Source organism: Vigna umbellata, chromosome 11 (genome assembly GCF_029865625.1).
Source record: "Vigna umbellata cultivar VRB3 chromosome 11, Vumbellata_1.0, whole genome shotgun sequence".
Taxonomy (NCBI): Eukaryota; Viridiplantae; Streptophyta; class Magnoliopsida; order Fabales; family Fabaceae; genus Vigna; species Vigna umbellata.
The window spans coordinates 19,908,449-19,929,252 of record NC_142175.1 but is presented as its reverse complement, the minus strand read 5'-3'; the positions used below and the strand labels follow the sequence as shown (position 1 = coordinate 19,929,252).

At 35.9% G+C, this 20,804-nt stretch overlaps 1 long non-coding RNA gene across 2 annotated transcripts; it reads right to left on the bottom strand.

Annotated features, from left to right (window-relative positions):
- Positions 1–6,763: 6,763 nt before the first annotated feature.
- On the bottom strand, positions 6,764–10,087 carry LOC148191116 (uncharacterized). Of its 2 annotated transcripts, XR_015783133.1 has the most exons (6): positions 9,422–10,086; positions 8,820–8,869; positions 8,645–8,708; positions 8,473–8,548; positions 8,218–8,353; positions 6,764–7,206 (listed from the first exon to the last, which is right to left on the bottom strand). It is a non-coding gene; the product is annotated as an uncharacterized LOC148191116 (long non-coding RNA). The 2 variants fall into 2 exon arrangements; XR_015783132.1 differs by having other exon boundaries at positions 8,645–8,869; positions 9,422–10,087.
- Positions 10,088–20,804: the final 10,717 nt, after the last annotated feature.

Below are 20,804 nucleotides of genomic sequence, written 5' to 3'. Positions count from 1 at the left end.
AAGCGTTTGGCTTACGAAGTAGATGAGCTTGGGTGTTGGTTTTTCTTGTAGGAGGACAACGTTGATGGCTTCGTCTGATACCCCCAAATAGACTTGCAAGTCTTCTCCAGCAGTCGGTTGGTTCATTACCGGCGGGCATGTGATTATCGCCTTTATCGCTGCGAACGTCTGTTTGCAATCCTCGTCCCACTTCGCTGTTGGCCCCTTCTTCAATTTCTTTAATACCGGTCTGATCTGTTCAGCCAATTTGGGGATGAACCTTGAAAGAGCTGTTAACCTCCCCACCAGCCTTTGGACCTCATTTAGGATCGTTGGGCTCATCATTTCCTTAATGGCGGTACATTTATCGAGGTTGGCCTCTATTCCTCAGTCTGGCAACATAAATCCTAAGAACTTCCCAGCCGCGACCCCGAAAGTGCATTTTGCTGGGTTGAGCCTTGATGAGTCAATATTTTCTTGACTTCACTTACCTTATTGTACTAGATTTAATTAAGGAATTGTTCTTGAATGTCCATTATTTCTCCATTTTTTGGTAATTGTACTTAATTTGACCATAAATTCTTATTTTAATTAATTTGAACTATCTGAGGCTAATTATTGTCAATTTTAATTGCAGGGGAATTTTTGGAAATATAATTTGGGACATCCCCTGTCACGTCATCCTTCACTTGCAACATCAACATTTTTATTTAATTTAAGTTGTAATTTCGTGTTTAGGCATTTTTGGGCAGATTTAAGTTTTGGGTCGTTTTTGGACGTTTTTGGAGAGGCCCATTAGTGAAATTTGACCTAGGATTTTTGTGCAAAAAGAGGGCAGCCCCCAAAACACTCTGTTATGTCTCATTTTCTTATTCTTAGGATTGGATAGAAAAGGGAACTCTCTCCCTTCATTTTACATTTTTCAACACTTTGAATTGGAGCAATTTAATTTCGATTTCTACACTTTTGTGTTGTCCATTACTTTCGTTTTTCTCTACCTTCTTGCTGTGCACTTTCATTTTGCATTCCAAATCTGCATTTGCAATTTCGTTTTCTTGGGTTTGCGATTTTGTGCTTTGAAGTTGCGTTTTTCTTCATTTGGTTTTTGTTGTGATGCATTGGAATTTCGTTTTCTGCATTGGGTCTTAGTTTTCCTTTTCTATTTTAGGGTTTTCGTTTTCTGTTTTTGGGTTTTCACTTTTGTAGATTTTATTGCTTTGTTCAATGTTGAAATCGGTTGAAATGGAAGGGTAATTCTGCTAGGTTGCACACTAGAAAGATTGTGTTGTTTCATGAGATTATTGTGCTTAAGCGTATGTTATTCTTTAGTGCCCTGCATCATAATTGACTATGTTTTGATCATTTCAATTAGGACACGCTTAGTACAGTAATTGGGTTTAATTATCGCTTAGTTAATTAAGTAGTATGGTCCAAAATCAACTAATTATTGATGCATTGCGTTTGTTTAATTCGCATTTTATGAAAATGAGATTTATCTTCGCTTAGCTTATTGATTCTATCAGATTAAGGGTAAGAGGAGCAGTTAATTATTGTTAATCTAGGATTGAAACAATTACAATCAAACTAGTGGCCAACCTGTTTTGCACTATTGTTTGAATTTCGGCTTCAATTTGGTAGCATTTTAGTTCACAAAATTGTCATAAACCACCTCCCACCATGTGTTCGACTTAAATCCTGAACCATTGTTGGTCCTTGAAACAGGACCTAGGAGTCACTTCCTAGTTTATACTGGACTTAATTGCATAAAAATTTGATTCGGGTGCGACCTCGATCAAATTTTGGCACCGTTTCCGGGGATCAACGGTTCGGTTTTAGGTTTGTGTTCTATGTTTATGTGTGTCTTGTGTATGTTTTGTGTGCTGGTGCATTGGCGGCAATTGTGCTAGAGCGTGAATAGTGCCCAATTTTGTCTAATTAATTGGCATTTTTTGTTTTGATAGCTAGGTTTTTTTTTTAATTTTGGTGTGGTCTCTTCTTTTGGCTCATATTTTCATAGAAAAATCCTAGAAGCGTCACTGGTTGTCCCGGTCAACTTTTGTGAAAAATGGGTAAGCTCGAACTTTGTGACTACATAACTTTTGGTCACGATGTCCGAATTTGACGTATCATATGTGCTTTTTGGGTGAAAAAATGTGAGCTATTGATTGCTCCTCGCGAATGCCAGGAGGTCGGCCCTAGAATTCCAAAAAAAGGCCATTTACTATTTCTATTTTATTTTTGAAGTTTTATTTTCATCATTTTTCACACTTTTTAGTGTTAGCTGACCTAGCTACACTTTGGGGATTTGTCACAAATTTTCAGCCCATTTTGAGTTGATTTGCTTATACTTGTTGTTTAACCCCTTATGTTTTCACTATGTTGACTTTTGCTGATAAAGTTGACTTAGTGTATGACTAGGGGCAATCCTAGACAAATACCACCCTTTGATCCTGAAATTGATAGGACCTTTCATAGATTAGCTAGGCATATTAGGAATTTATTTTTAGAGTCAGTCCCACCATTTGAGTCCATACCGTTAGAGTCTCAACAGTCTACTTCTGCATCCACTGTTCCATATTTTGTGCATTCTGCATCTACTGCATCTGTTGCATCTGATTTTGATTATGTTATTTTTCATAATGAGAACAATATGCCACAACCTCCACCTCACAAGAGGACTCTTAGGGAGATGGCTGCACCTGATTTCAGTTATGAAAGCTTGTGCATCCAATATCTTGATGAAGACATGTCGTATGTTCTCAAGACTAGACTAATCCATTTGTTGTCGAAGTTTCATGGTCTTGCAGGTGAATGCCCACACGAGCATCTGAAGGAGTTTCATATTGTTTGCTCCACTATGAAGCCTCATGATGTTTTGGAGGATCATATCATCTTTAAGGCATTCCCTCACTCACTAGAAGGCGTGGCAAAGAATTGGTTGTATTACCTTGCACCGAGATCCATCAGAAGCTGGGTTGATCTTAAGAGACTGTTATTGGAAAAATTCTTCCCAGCATCCTGATAACGGTTGAAAATACAGTTATCTGTGATTCAATTTTGATATTAAATAAACCCTTTTTACTTAGAAGCTTGCTTGAACTCATGTTTTTAGTATAGTTTTGCGAATAAGTAAGTAGAGGTTATACTTTATGATTTTATCACTAAATTCCCTTTATTTTGTAGCTAATAATGTGCCTCGAAGAATCTCTAACAATATATAGAAGTGAGTTTTGGAATGTTACCGCCAAGGCTGAGCGCCCCTGAGCAGGGCTGAGTGCCCCTGAGCAGGGCTGAGTGCCAGTTTTCTTCCACACCACGCCTGGGTGCCCTAGAAGGGCACCTGAGCGCCAGCTTTAACCCGTACCTCGCTTGGGCACCCTAAGTGGGGCGTTGAGCGCCAGTTTCGTGGGCTTGGACCCATTTTTTGTTATTTTTATGTTCTATTTAAGGGCTTGGACGTCCTAGGGATTGTATCTTCGATGGCTTAAGCACAAAAACACATTTTTCACCCCTTGCGGGTAGATTTGGGGATGTGACAGCTCTCCTCTTCTCTTTCTAGGGTTTTTCTATCTCTTTTATTCTTTCATTCCATTGTTCATCTAGTTTTTCTATGATAATGGAAAACTAAACCTTATTTGTTGTTGGGAAAGATGTAACCTCTTAAACCCATGTATTTTGAATTAATTCTTAATTATTTATTCTTATTTCATTAATTGTTAGGGTAATTCTTCTTCACTCAATGCTTGCTTTGTTTAACTCATTCATTAAGCTACTAATCGTAATGAAAAATTAATTGTTAGGAATGCAAGGAATTGTGACCTAGTAATTAAGGATAGGCTTTCTTCGCCGAGGAATCGGGTTTTAAGTACTTTAGATAATGACATTGACATTAAGGAAGAAGTAGAACTCGTATATACATGAGAGAAAACTAGGTGAAATCTAACTCCAACAACATATTCATATCATATTTTCAATATCATCCATTCACCCTTATGTTTAGCCTCAATTGATCAAATTACATTCATGTTTTTTCTTATTGCATTTGCATTGAAAACCCCCAAAAATTGTTCTTAAGTCTTAATTGGTTAAGAAATTACATAATTGTTTAGTGTCGTGAGTCCTTTAGGATACGATACTTGGTCTTACCATTTTATATTACTTGATAGGATTTGGTACACTTGCCGGAGTCTTAACACATCCCGGACCATAGCTATCAGAAAAGACATTTCTGGGATTAGGTAGCTTGGTGGAGAGAAAGCTTATATGAATACTGGGAGAGATTTAAGAAGCTTTGTGCAAGGTGTCCACACCACCAGATCTTTGAGCAACTCCTTCTCCAATACTTCTATGAAGGTCTAAACAACACGGAAAGGAGTATGATTGACCCTGCCAGTGGAGGAGCGCTTGATGACAAGACACTTGTTGAAGCCAAACATTTGATTGAGAAGATGACTTCTAACTCCCTTCAATTCAGTGCGAGAAATGATGTTATTGTTGTTAGGGGAGTTAATGATGTAGCTACTCATTCTTCATCATCTGCAGATGAGAAATTAGAGAGCAAGCTTGATGCTCTTGTGAGCTTGGTGACATAGATGACATCCAATCAGAGACCAACACCTCCATCTGCATCTGTTGCACAACTATATGGCATATATCCTTCCAATGATCATTATACAGATGTTTGTCCTTCTTTGCAGCAACCTATTAACGAAGATGTTCCTCAAGCCTATGCTGCTAACATCTACAACAACAGACAACCATAGCAACAACAAAATTATGACTTGTCCAACAACACGTACAACCTAGGGTGGAGGAATCACCTAAATCTTAGATGGTCCAATGCTCCCCAGCATCAGCAACAACAACCACAGTAGCAACAACAGACACCACCTTTCCAGAATGTTGCAGGTTTGAGTAGACCATATGTGCCTCCACCAGTTCAACAGTATCAGAGGCAACACCAACAACAAGAGATATTTGTTACCAATGAGGAGCATTGGTAAATTTGAAGATAAATGATTTTGATGATGCTGCAAGAAGATAGACTGTTATAATTGTTTTAAAAGCACTTTGTAGATTATAAATGTATTAGGAAAGGCTTTGAACATGTAATACTTAGAAAAATTCGTACTTCCAGAACTGTTACGTATTTAATAGATTATTATAAGTTATAATCCATTATCCTGAGCTTTTCTGAAAAACCTCGTTGCTCTGGAATAATCGATTATTACGCCAAATAATCGATTATCACTGGTTCTGATGGAATAATCGATTATTTCTCAAGATAATTTATTATCACTTTTGAAAAACCTTGTAACGGACTCAAATAATCGATTATCACTAACAATAATTGATTATCAGTGACAGTTGGGAGATGTCTTTTCAGTTTTTGTCCCTACACGAAACTAGGCTTATAAATAGAGGTCTTCACAGCTCTTAGAAAAAATCTTTTCAATTGAGAGTATCAGAGCTTGGTGCCTAAGGGAAGCTCTCTGTAAATGAAAAGGATCTATGCCATTTTGAGAATACAAGTAGATGAGTTGATTTAGAAATTAGGGATATACTATTAGGAGTATAGAAATTAGGGAATACAATTTTTAATTGTTTGTATTAAATTGGTTGATTTGGTGATGAAATAAACTTTATGGTTAGAAATCACGAGACAAACTAATGTGTTGTTTGTTTTTGTGTAGATATTGTATTTTTGTGGTGAGGTTTTATAACTTTTAAAACGCGGACATTCTTCATTGTTGACTGGCTTTCACGCTCCCAGGTTCATATATTCTTAAAAATTTTCTTTTAATATGAACATTTAATTATTTTTTTGCTTGAATATATTGCCTGTTGCATATGTAATTATTTGTTTGCTTGAATATATATTGTTGTTATGCATTAGCCTTAGTTTCCCGTTTGAGATTAAATACAAAAATTATTTACTATCTTGAGATTTTTTTAAAGAAATGTAGTTTTTACAAATGAATAGAGAGGAAATAATAATAATAATTTACAAGTATTGAATCTTGAATTGTCCGGTTGGACAGTTTAAGAAGAGTAATAACTTTTTCATAGTTTATTAATACATAGTTTTAATATACATGTCTTAAATTTTATGAAAATTTGCAGTTGTGTTTTGTATTGATCTTCGGGTGCATATTTGATTGTGATTTATAATCACTTTCATTTCGTGTAACCTGAAGACCAATGCGAAATGTTGGCAAAATTTCGTAAAATTTTATGTATGTTGTTTAAAATTATATGTTTAATAAAATAAAAAAAGTGAATCTTCTTGAATGGGATAAGGTCACACCTTGAATACAAAAACGATTAAAGTGATCATTCAAGATTATTGAAATTGTGTAAACATTTTCAGTAAATATGCATACGGATCGAGGGTGGATTAATTTACCACACATCAGCACTAACACTACAAGAAAAATCGCAGTTACATACGGTCAAAATCCGTATATAAATTAGTGTTATATACGGATTACATACGGACAAAAATCCGTATATAAAAGGAGCGTAGATAAATTATATACGGATATATCCGTATATAAATTACATACGAAAAAATCCGTATATAAATTATATACGAAAAAATCCGTATATAAATTATATACGGAAAAATCCGTATATAAATTATATACAGAAAAATGCGTATATAAAAATCCGTATATAAATTACATACAGAAAAATCCGTATGTAATCAACCTAACAGTATATCAATCATTAATTGCTTATATCAATCATTAATTGCTTATACCAGTGAGAGATTTGGACAAAATGAAATAAACCACAAACAAACATTTTACATTAATATAAAAATATTATTTACATGAATATAATTGTCAATTATATAAATGGATAAAAAATGTGTCAACCGTAAAGAAAACTTGAGAATTACAACAGCATTTGGTCAACTACTTTTAATATTGACGATGAAAGAATCATAGCTAAGGCATAGCATCCCAATTGCATAACTCATCATTATCATGCTTTCCTAAAATTAAGGATGTTACAAATGCATATTTATGAACATGATCAGTATCAAAGCTAATACATTTAAGCCACATGTAACGAAAAAATTTATCCAAGAAACTTCAATACAAATATGTCAACCGGTCTTCAAGAATACTCATCTCTTATGAATTTTGAAACTCAGGTCTTCATCATCTTCCCAATCACTTTCTTCCTCATCATCAAAACCATCAGAATCTTCATTCTCACCTGCATTCCAAATAACTAGACAAATTAATTGTCATTGAAGTTAACTATTAATTTTGCTCTTATTTCTTTCTTTCAATTTTTCTCCCTCATAAGTAAATATTATTATAAGCACTACAAATTCGATATTAATCATTTAATAGTACAGGAAATTCTAAATGCCCGAGCTACTATTTAAAATAGTATTGTATTATATATATATAAAAGAAACAAAAGATACGTCATTATTCATCTTCAAATCCCCACAACCACACTGTTTACCCTTAATGTTTCCATGGAATTCAATACTTCATCTCAAACTTTGAAACTCACTTAACGTTTCCATGGAATTCAATACTGCATCTCAAATCTTGAAACCCACTTGGTATTATAGGAAAAAAATGTAACTTGAACTTTCAATCTAATTGTTGAATGAAAGAAATATCTTATGTTTACATTTAATTAAATCTTTTAAGTATTTTATAAAATTGAGTATTTTTAATTCACTCTATTCAACACTTTTATATATTTGAGTTTCTTTCATCTAATTTTTCTATTGACTTGTTTAAGAATAAAAATGAAACATTTTGCGTTAATATAAAATAATATTAAAAGTAAAATAAAAACATAAGTAATTTTTATTAATTTTATTGGTTAAATGTTGCACTAAAATTAATACAAAACATATATTAGGAACTTTTTTTCCACTAATACTTAAGGGTGGTGCCCTGATTATGCAGTAAGTTGTTGCTTGGGTACCTTTGAGCTTCTCTTTTAATGTAGCTAAACACTTACATCCTATCTAATTCATTTTACTATGTTAATTATGATTTTTCAGAAGTTTCTAGATAAAATTTTGGCATTCAATTCAACCAAAATGGTACAAACAAAATCTCTGTAAAATTTGATTACCTAAGAAATAAAAAAGAAAACAACATACACACATTAAGGAAAGAGTAATTAGAATCAGGTAATAGAAGGAAATTATAATTTGTGACACTTAATCAATGATAATTTGAGTTTTCCAAGGTATACCAGTGGCATATAAAGGTGCTTTCGTGTCTTTAAATCCTCGAAACACTCCTTGCATTGCCAAGGAGAGAAGAACGGCAGGAGCACTGAGGAACCTCAATCTCAGATACTGTTGTGTAGGGTGTGGCATGGGAGAGTCCTGCATAAATAATTCATATTACTTGGCAATCATCTTATGCTCAAATAAGATCAAACCACTAAAGGAACAAGTTAAAATAAACACCAAAGTGAATCCTAAAATTTGGAAATGCACAAAACCTTTTATTGGTTTTCCTACAGAGCAATAGATCATTGCTCTTGAGCAGAAGCCAAGAAAACTTTCCAGAAACCAAACCTATTACAAAAGAATGGTATAATGGTATCATATACCTCTGTAGTTAGACTTCAAACTTAAAACGAGGAAGGCAAGAAATATAAAATAAATGGACACCTAGAAAATGGCATGCTTAAATACAAATGACAAAGTTAGCAGCATTTCCTTCCTTTTTCTTCCCCTGCAACAAAACAACAAACCTTACATAATCCCTTCAAAGAAACACATGGTAACCATATCACAACAAAAAACTCAAAAGTTCAATACTAATTTAGCAACTTGTAATCACAACCAGAACAATTATGTTTGAGCTTTATCATCTTTTGTTAAAGCTTTTCCAACCTGCAATGACAAAGAAAGGTTTAATGAAGTTCAATCCAGTATGAAAATTTGACCAAAAATGTTAGACCATGGTAGTTATTGAGGGTATTAACTAGTAATCACCATTAACTCTCGGAATAGAATAGCACAGATAGATCACAATAGCATCCCTACGGTTCTTTCTACATGATTTCGTATGATCAAATAATTAAGTAACCTTTTACATATTTACGATGCAAATGAAACAATTGATATCTTCCTGTGATGTGATAACTGTCCATGGGTAATTCAATAGTAAAAGTTTGCTTCACTTAGACTTTTTAATTCAAACCAAATTTGTCAAACAGTCTTAAGATATATCCAAATACTATCATTTGATAAGAAGGGTCAATAACACCCTTGAAGTAGCCGCACTTGGAACCGAGCAGGGAACCCAAAAATTTCTTAGATGAAAACTCGTTCTGAGAATACCATGAAAAGAATAAGGACCAAGAAATAAACCCTTCAGGCTTCACTATCGAAAATTTGGAAACTTTTTTGAAAGGGGAAAATAGAAAGTGAAGTTATGTATACCTAGTTTTGGTGAACTTTTCCATTTATGCCACGAAGAGGCACAAAACCATCGTGTCTCTCCAATCCTCTTTATCCTTCCAACACTCGACATTGCCTGCATTGGACGATAGAGCAAGAGTTGTTCTAACCCTCAATAACTTTGGCTAGGGTTTTCACCTCCTCTGGAGGCATGAGCTATCGAGCCGCGAGCGGTTGAAGCACAAGTGGTGGACCTCCGCTAGGGTTTTCGCCTCGTATGGAGCTCGGGCAAGGGTTCCGAATGAATCAACAATCTTTCTTTGTCATGGAGAAGGAAGAAGGAAGAAGCAGGTGCGACTCATTTCTTAGTCCTTATTCTTATGGTTCAAGGGTACAAAGGAGCACGAAAATTTGTAGTGAATTAGCGCAAAGATTTAGGGATTTAAGGATTTAGGGATTTAAGGGACGAGCAAAGAAGAAGGTGGAGGCTAGGGTTCGAGGAGAGGGTAACACGAAAGAGGCGTTTGCAGCAGAGGTTAGGGTTTCAATGGTGGCTAGAGAAGAAAGGTTGGATAAAAATGGCTTGATGAGAGGGAAGAACAAGAGCTCGTGAGGGAAGAAGAGGGGCTCGATGAGAGGGAAGGAGTCGAGGAGAAATTCGGAGTACTGATTCTGTCTCTTAGGTTTTCTATTAGGTTTAACTTTTTAATTTATCTTTTATTTATTGTAAAATCCTTATATAACATCTGCACATAGAATTCACTTGTATACGAATTTTATATACATATTTATCTTTGGCAAAGCTCCCGGGAAAAGGCGCCACCGTTATATACCAATTTTACATACAGAAAATCTGTATATATACTTTTTTCTATTATATACGGAAAAATCCGTATCTAATTCATCCGTATATAAAATCTGTATATAATGAAATCTTTATCTACGAATCATAATCCGTATATAATAATCCGTATATAAATGATATTTTTCTTGTAGTGTAAGTACGAGAGAGAGGTAGAAGAATTTATAGAGTTTGTGCAACGTAATGCGAGTACAAGTGATGATGAAATCAATTTTAGATGTCCCTGTGTGAACTGTTTGAATGGGAGGAAGTTGAATGCAACTGATATTAGGGAACATCTTATATGTGATGGTTTCGTACGAAGTTATACAACATGGATATGGCACATCAAATTAACAGACTTTTCAACTGTCTCTCCAACTGAAAATGTATATGATTTCACCATGGATATGGAACATCGACCGAAAGAAGACAACTTAGAGGACATGATCCGCGAGGTGTGAATGTGGTGACGAAAAGTCAGGAAGAATTGATGCAAGCACATTTGTACATATTAAACAACACAAATGAGGTGATCCTGTTTTTGGAAGCACACAAAGCCGTTATAAAGGATAAGAACCCAAGACAATCAGAGAAATGACAGTTGATGGAGCATAACAAAACATTCTTGTCCTCGTTCAAATATGAAGTTTTGTAAGAATCACGGTCTTATGAGACTTTGTTGTAGCTAGCAAATGGTTTGAAGTTTGATGTTGTATGTTGTACATGCCATGAAATTAATAATTGAACATTCTATACAAAGACTTTGGATGAGAACATCATAGTACAAAATAGTGGCCTCAATCTAGAAGCTGAGTTGCTACAATTTTCCACATCCAAAGATCAAAATCTTGTAGTTGGATCAATGAGATATTATGGTAGAATAGAAGAGATATGAGAGGTTGATTACACTAAGTTTTCTGTTGCACTCTTCAAATGTAAGTGGGTTGACAACAAGAGTGGTGTCAAAATAGATGAATCTAGTATGACACTAGTTGATTTTCGAAAGGTTGGTTATGGAGACGAACCTTTTATCATGGCATATAAAGCAAGTCAGGCTTTTTATGTAAAAGATCCTACGTCTGACCATTGGTATGTCGCTCTTCAAGGAAAAATACAAATTGAAGATAAAGAAGAGAATCTAAGTAATCTTCAAATTGTTGACAACAAACCATTTAAAACGATAATAAATTTGGATGACGACATGCAATTCGGGAAGATCATAATGAGGGAATATACATATGACCAATCCATATGATTATGTATGAATTTCATATTTGTGTAAAAATTTATGGCTTTTGTTAAATAATATATGATATTTTGTAAGTCTTTTATTAATCTTTCATCTTATTTATTGTGACAGATATATGGCTGAGGCACCACATTCGTTAGGGGATGAAGTCCTCACTTCTAGACCCACTAGAGGAGTGACGAGATTGAGACAACTTATACTTAGGATAAATGCAGGTGAGAGGACACTTGTCATTATTGACGTGGTCACAAGTGTAGCATCTAGACCAAATGCAGATGTGTTTAGGTCTTACCTTGGAGTACTAGCACGTGATCGTATCTCTATCCTTACTCCATCCTTTGACCATGTTGTTGATTGGTACCAGACAGAGTGTAACGCAGCGGAATAAAGCTTAGAGTAGCAGAAAGCGTGTTCGGTCACCTTTTTAAAATAAATTAGTCTGTTTTTAGAAAATCAATTTTCTTTAAGATAATTTATCGAACAGTTGATATGCGTAAAAGATAAAAAATGTAGGGAATAGAAATCACACGAGTAATTTTTATACTGGTTCGATTCAACATAATCTACATCCAATTGTTAATCACTATAAAAAGTGAGTAACAGTTCCACTAAAAAGATGTTTCACAGATTACAACAAATAGTGAATAAAACAGATAAATAAACCTTCCTTCGATGAACGAACCGGAAGAAGAACACTCTGCCAACTCGAAGAGAACCGCTCCGACTATCAACAAACGAAACGCGAGCTTTTCCTATTCACGAGACCAGGCAGAGCACCTTGCTAACTCGAAGAGAGCTTGCTTCGACTATCGACACACGAAACACGAGCCCCTCCTGTTCACGAGACCAAGCAAGGGAACTTGAACTATAGCTTCTGAGAATATGTCATGCATTCACATATAAGATCTCATGTAAAACACCGTGAATTGCAGCAATGACAGAATCAACACAAACGTGTTCTCAAATAATCATAAACATGAAGGCTATGAACATATAACTCATTTAACAACACATAACAACACATGTTGTTATTTATTATGTTGTCCTCATCAAAAACCAGAAGTTCTTTGAGATTGTAAGGATTGGCTAAATCAGTGTTCCCCTTATCAACATTCTCAACATGTGATCATATAGAAATTATGTCTTTATGTGTGATTAGAGTCTCCTTCTCTTATATTTTAGCTCAATTTAAGATCTAAGAGTCGTTTCCTTCTTTCTACAAATTTTCACTTTCTTCTTCTTCCGATCATCAATCAAGCAACGCCTGAGTCTTCTTGGTGTTAAGGGCTTCACTTTGCACCGATCAAGTTGTTGTTTTGAGCTGGTAAGTTTATCCTCTTCTAAGAACATCTGTTTTCTGGCACATGCAAGCCAAGTTTCTGGTTGCATGAGTTTATTATCTCCTTCTATTAAATTTTAATCACATTTCTGGTCTTTTGTTTGGTATAGTTTCATCAATCAGTGAACCTTAGGTTTATAAGACTTTTGGTGGTGAGCAAGCTTCTCCACTGAAAGTTCTCTGTCCAGTTAAGAGGTAAGGGAAGCTAGTAATTTAATTATGTTTTTCTGTGTTTGTGTTTGGAATCTCTGTTTGAGCATGTAAAAATAATTGTATGTTTGATTGAATTGAATTCAAAATTCTATGTCTGGACGACATCTGTGAAGTGGTTGAGAAGTTCTGCAAGTTTTGTAGAAAATCGAGCGATTGGTATAGAATGCTCGGTCTGGTCATGTAATCTGTAACATCCCAATATCTCACGCTGGATAATTCATAATTTATATATTGTAACATTACATTTACGGTCACACTTATAAATTCATAGTTAATATATGTCTACACATGTTTTAAACTCAGATTTCAACTATAAACTCATAAATATAATTCGAATTCTTCTAGCTTATTCTTCTGTCTCTCTCTTCATTGGCATTGGATCAGACGACATTCCTTCATCTGCTCCCGTATAACGAATTATACGATCATCGCACATACCCAAACACAAAAAAAAAAACAAACACAAACAAGTAGGGTGAGCTAACATGCAACAAATCATTTATAAAACATGTATAATTACCTTGATATAAACATCATATAATAATTATGTTCGACACCCTCATACCACAATTCCTATTAGACACTCGTCTCACAATACCCAATAGACACCACAATACCCAATAGACACTCATCCGGATGATACGTTGATGAGCGGTCACGGGAGGTTATGCACTTGTAATGACTTCTACTTCTTTTTACAAATACACTTTCAAAATACTTCATACCATTCACAAGGTTAATCCCCTCACTATGTCCAAAACCGGCACGTAGACCAGGACCTCCTGCTCCTCTCACCACATAATTCATCCCTCTCTACTTGAGACTAGATGATTATTAGAGTATCAGGATAACCTCCAACTACGGGACCCTCAACATCAACATATACACAAATACCATAATATTACTGAATCTCTCCACGAGACTCATGCCATACTCATATTCCTCAACTCACATTATACCCCTACAAAATCTCCCCATAATACTCATAACATGTTCAGATGCATAAATTCAAATGCAATATAATAAAATACAATCATCGCATAAATCACACAAACTCAATATATTGCATAATAATTTAATAGTACTCAATCTGTTCAATAGGATTTAAGTTAAAAACTTGTCGAGTAGACTTCCAGGAAAGAGAGGTGCGTCACAATGGACAACTTAAGTACCAAGTCTTTCCTTAGCCAAAGTGTTCCTCAACTAGTTTTTAAAAAATTTCTTATTTACAGATTCAAAACAACAGCATATAATATTAACACTGAATTTCAATATAGATTAACATACAGTAAGCATTAACAGTATTCACACAGAATTTCAATATATGAATAGTAATAAAACAATACTAAATCATAATATAAAAGCATAGAACTATTAAATCATAATATAAAAACATAGAAAGGTTAGCTCCCCTACCTCTATTCCAGACTTCTCTCGCTCTGAATTTATTTCTCCGAAACCCTTCAGAACCTCTACTCTTCTTGCAACTAAAAATTTCTCCCTAACTCTTTTTTTTTCTCTATTTCTCAAGCTCTCACTTGATTCCTCTTCTCTTGGTGCAGAATAACCTTCCCTCCCATGGCTATTTATAGTAAAAAAAATTTACTATTCATTAATATTTTAATATTATTTATTATTTTAATATTATTTAAAAATAATATTTCAATCATTTTCTCACCAAATCTGATCCTAATTTCTACCTACTACTTTCTTCCATGCTAAGGAATCCAAATGCTGAAAATTTATTTTTACTATTCACTTTTTACTATTTACTATTTACTTTTTACTATTCAATTTTAAAAAAATTTACTAAATAAGTTACCAAAAATTTGAACCTCTCCTTCTAAAATTACTATAATTTTATATCCAAAATTTACATTTTTCTATCCATTAAAATTATTATTACTAATAAAATACTAAAATTTACTACTATAAATATATATATATATATATATATATATATATATATATATATAGATTTTTTTTTTTATGGGTCTTACATAATCGAGCTTAACGGTATTCGAGTTCTTAGTGATAATCTGGTTAAGTGTGGTTTGGTTTAATATTGACATTTAGTTTTAAAGGTATTCGTTTCGACCTCAGAAGTCTTAGGGTGGGTATTATCGTTTGTTATTAGTCGTAATAGGTTTAGCGTTCGTTATTAATAGTATTATGTATTAGCGCTCGGTCGTGTACTAGTTGTTATGCTAGTGATAGTGCTCGATCGTGTACTAGTAGTTATGCTAGTGTTAGCGCTCGGTCTTGTATTAGCGCTTGTTCTTGGTAGTACTCGGTTTGTATTGGTGTTCAGTCTAAGTTTTAGTGTTCGGCCTAAGCCAATAGTGTTCGGCCTAAGCCAATAGTGTTCGGCCTAAGCCAATAGTGATCGGTCTAAGACAATAGTATTCATTCTAAATCATTAGGGTTCGGTCTAAGATTCAAGTGTTCAGTTTTAACTTTAGAATTTGGTTGTTCTAGCTTTCAGCTTCAAAGACGTTCTGCTTATGCTTGAGTTTTACTCTTTACATGACCGTTCGGTCATGTTCACATATGGGGAGTGTTCTTCCGGCCGGTCTTGTTCATAAGTTGTGTTTATCTTTTCCGTTCGATCGTACTCGGAGTTTGTGTTGTTAACGTTCGGTCATTTCAATAAGGCATATGTTTCAAGTAATGTGGTAGAGAAATCCAAGGAGGAATGTCTCAGTGAAAAGTGTATTGAAGTGGTAAATGTCTCAGTGAAAAGTGTATCAAAGTGGTGTTATAGTATGAATATGGATAGTGAAATTCACAGAATTCATCCTGATATTCTGATGATTACCAATTCTCAAGTAGAGATGGGTAAGGCATTGTGTGAGAATGGCAGGAGGTCCTAGCCCATAGGTTCTTGGGTGAGTTATAACGGACTAACCTCGGGTGGTAGTTGATGGTTTTCCAATTACTACACCACCCGAGTGCATGAACGGCCTCAAGCTACATATTCATACAATCTGGATGGTCAAGTCAGGTGTTTGGCTTATGTTTGAAGTATAATGTTCAGTTGTATATGCTTATCTGTATTTGCATTGGTTGTACTTGTATGAAATGTATGTATGTTTGCATAATTAAATTACATTAGCTTACCCTTATTTCCTATTTTGTCCATGTTCCCATTCGGTTTCTCTCTTGCGATGATCACCTTTTGGGTGTGAGCAAAGGATGTGGAGTGTTCGCTGGAGCAGGAGTTGGAAGGCGAGAATCCTACAGTTTAAAAATATGACCGTTCGATCATATTACTATTTTAGTTTTTGGGTTGAACCGTTCAGTTACATTTTTAATCATGTACTGCCGACCGGTTAGGTATATAGTTTTGAGATGGTGTAGAACTTCGGCAAAGCTTAAAATTTTATGGTTATTTTAGGATAATTGTAATCTTATTATAACATCTTTAACTGTCCTACTATATTATTATATGATAACTCCTTTATATGGTTTATGCTATATATTTTTGGGATTTTACATTAATGGTATCATAGCAGTTATTCCTTAGGAATCTTGTACGTTATGAGTATGCTATGCTTGTGTTGTGTACTCATTGTTAAGTTTAGATAGTCAAACTGATGGTTCTTTCTCTCTGTGAAAACAAAGATGGCATCTAAGGCTCCTCCTCCACCCTCAAATCTGGATGCTTCAGAGATGTTAAGAATGATGTCATCAATGTTAGATGCTATGCAACAACAGAACTCCTCATTGGTGCAACAAAACATTGTGGCTCTACAGTAGTTAGAAACCGCTCGGGTGTCAACTGAAGCCTCCCAACGTCACAGTTTGGAAATGTTGGGTAGTGGCAGAACTACAGTAGGTCCCTCTTCTTCTTCGTCCCATCATTCTCAAGAATGGAGCTTGGAGAGTTTTCTTCAACACCATCCGGCCAAGTTTGATGGCAAGTGCAATCCGGACGAGGCCGATCAGTGGTTTCGTGATATGGAATGAATTTTCAATGCTAAAAAGTGTTCGGATGATAACAGGTTAGCTTATTCTGAGTACTTGTTGACGGTAGAAGCCAGTCACTGGTGGAGTAATATGAGAATGTTATTGGGGAGCCACAGTACTCCCATCTCTTGGGAAGTATTCAAATAGAAGTTTTATACCGAATATTTTCCAGATAGTGTTCGGTTTGCTAAGGAAGTGGAATTCCTGCAATTCACTCAAGGAAACATGTTTGTTTCTAAGTATGCCGATCGATTTAAGCATCTACTCAGATTCCACACTCTGGTGATGGACGAGGAATGACAATGTAGGAAGTTCGAAAACGGATTGAGAGGCGATATCAAGATGTTTGTGGTCGGGTTTTGTATTAAAGAGTTTCCTGTAATGGTGGAAAGGGCAAGAGCTTTAGAAAAGAACAAGTTGGAGGTGAAAAGTCAACAAAAACAATCACCTAAAGTTGGAGAGCCGACTACATTCAAAGGTAGTCTCGGTTTTAAGAAGATTCCCTACTCTAAGCCTACTTTTTCTTCGGGTTTCAGTGGTTCCTCTTCTCAGCCCTCAGTTTCAGTTGGTCAGCATGGGCAGCAAGGGTCGGTAGCTTTCTTTAACTATGGAGGACCGCACCTCAAATCAGTATGTCCTCAATTGGGAGGATATAAGAGGTGTAATCGGTGTGGAAGGGAAGGGCATTATGATAGAGATTGTCGATCGGGTGGAAGAGATGTAGGTCAAAATCGTGCGACTGGAAGGTTACAGCCTAAAGGAGGTGCTCGGCCTCAAGCTTCAGGAAGAGTCTACGCATTATAAGGAACCAAGGCAGCAAATACAGGTAATCTTATAATCAATACTTGTTTGCTACATGGTAATTCCTTATGTGTGCTATTTGATTCGGGGGCAACACATTCCTTCATCTTGAAGGCATGTGTTGAGAAGTTGGGTTTGTCAGTAGGTGAACATCAGTTTGATCTGGTGGTGTCAACCCCAGCAACTGATGAGGTTAGGACAACTACTTATTGTGCAAAATGTTCAATAGTAGTTGAAGGTCGTCGGTTCAAAGTGAACCTAATCTGCTTACCTCTTCAAGGCTTAGAGGTAATTTTAGGAATGGATTGGTTAGTTGTCAATCGCATTCTTATAGGTTGTGGTGGGAAGAAGTTGGTGTTTTCGAAAGAAGATCAGGAAGAATCGTGTTTGATCGGTGTGTTAAGGCAAGATATAATGGAAGGCGTCAGTTGTTTCCTGGTGCTATCTCACTTGGAAGTGGTTCAGGATGAGAAGATTTTTGACCGATCGGTGCAGGATGAAGAGAGTGTAAACCGTTCGATCGTAAGTGAATTTTTGGATGTTTTTCCTGAAGAGGTGCTTGGATTACCTCCTCCAAGAGAAGTTGAATTCTCTATTGATCTGGTGTCAGGAGCAGCACTAGTATCAATAGCTCCGTATAGGATGGCTCCAGCAGAATTAGCCGAACTTAAGAATCAGATTGAAGATCTACTAGAGAAATAGTTCTGATGTAATCCTGCCCGACGTAGTCCTTCTTTGTATTTTTACCTTTCATAGGTTAGCTTGTAAGGAGCATGGGTGAATATAAATACCTAGCTTCTCTATTGTAATGGGACTTTTGAGATTAATGAGAATTGAATTTTCTGAAATCAGAAATTATTCTCTCTTGAAAGTCATAGGCTAGAGAGTCCAAAGACTCCCTCTAGCCACCTTCCAAGCACACTCTCTCACTTTCATTTTCCAAATTTCACGGTGTTTCTCTCCTCCACGCTACATCCTTCGCTGCCACCTCGTTAGCACATGCGTCAGCTCCTCCATTCCACGTCATTGGTTTTTCCTCTCACACACAGAAATGCCACTTCATTTCGCATCTCACCTCTCGCGCATCACACACGCACATCCACATTTCTCTCTCGTCCCTCCATCTCGCAGAACCACATCTCATTCTTCTTCTCCAGAGTTCTTCACAGTAAGCCATTTTTCTTCCTCGAATCTCACTTTGCCTTTCGAATCTCCAGGGTTCCACCGAACATCTGCATCCAAACTTAGGGTTCCTTCATCAATCTCATTTTGCCTTTCGATTTCATCGATTGATTTCCCCTTTCTACCGTTTAATCCATTTTCCACCGAACAATCTAGGTTTCCCACCGTTCAATCTTGTGTTTGAACCGATTAATCGGTTCATTTTGAGTTTTCCCTCTTTTCTAGGGTTTGTTCATGATTTTAGGGTTTTCTGCAATCGATTTCTATTCTCTCCATTTCCTTCGAGTCAACTCTCAATCTAGAGCTTTGTTTCCATTTCCGCTGCGTATTACTCGTCGGAGGAAGCCTCGAGGAGTCCGAATCGTGTTCACACAACTGCTATCGTCATCTTCTCGAGCGCTCGTCCATCAAGTTCATTCGGCCAAGTGCATCACCGTGGGGTGCTCCAGTTTTGCTAGTTAAGAAGAAAGATGGTAGTTCTCGGCTCTATGTGGATTACAGGCAACTGAATAAGTTAACCATCAAGATCCAGTATTCGTTGCCTAGGATTGATGACTTGATGGATCAGTTGTACGGGGCTACGGTGTTTTCAAAGATAGACTTGAGATCTGGATACCATCAGATATTGTTTAAGGAGGGTGATGTGCAAAAGACAACCTTCAGGTCTCGGTATGGTCATTTTATGAGTATGTAATAATGTCGTTTGGTGTTACTAATGCTCCGGCTATATTCATGGATTACTGAACTGAATATTCAGACCATTTTTAGATAAATTTTTGTTGTCTTTATATATGACATACTTATTTATTCTAAAACTCATAAAGAGCATGAGTATCACCTTCGAACAGTACTCGGTATTTTGAGGGAGAAGAAGTTATATGTCAAACTGTCTAAGTGTGAGTTCTGGATGGAAGAAGTGCAGTTTTTGGGGCATGTAATCTCAGCGGGCGGTATTTTGGTGGATCCTGCAAAAGTACAAGCGGTGCTTCAATGGGAAAAACCCCGTTCGGTCAGTGAGATAAGGAGTTTTGTTGGATTTGCGGGATACTATAGGCGGTTTATTGAAGGATTTTCTAAGATAGTAGCACCGTTAACCCAGTTGACAAGAAAAGATCAACCTTTTGCCTGGACTGATCGGTGTGAAGCTAGTTTTCAAGAGCTAAACCAAAAATTGACGAGTGCTCCAGTATTGGTTATTCCTGACACGGGTAAGCCTTTTGAAGTCTTTTGTGATGCCTTTCATCAAGGATTGGGATGTGTGCTTATGCAAGAAAGGAAGGTGATTGCTTATTGATGAGTGAATATTTATGCCCACATTTAAGCTTTAAAATTTAAATTCTTGATGAGATATTTATGCTTAAATGGTTGATTTAAAAAGGATTTGTGATTATTGGATTCATTGTGTTTGGAAATAAAAGGGGCTTAAAAAGTTATTTTAATTACATAAATCATTCTTGGGAATTCTTACGTTTATTTGTGTAGCTGAAATTACAAGTTTATTGGTCCAAATTGCAAATTAAGGCCCAAAATCAGATTGTTTTGGAAAATAATATAAAATGGGCCAAATAGACAGTCTTTACCTTTGAACCTCCTAAATTTCCCTACATACACCCCTCTTTCCCTTGAACCTCCTAAATTTCCCTACATACATCCCTCTTTTCTCAACCAGGCCCAATAGTTAAATTTTACCCTTACACCCTCATAATTCCCTATACACACCCTTCCTAAATCAGACTCCACCAGATCTTGCCACGTGTCCAAATCCTCCACACACAGATCTGACCATTAAGAATCTACCACGTCACCACCTTTGACACATCATCATCTT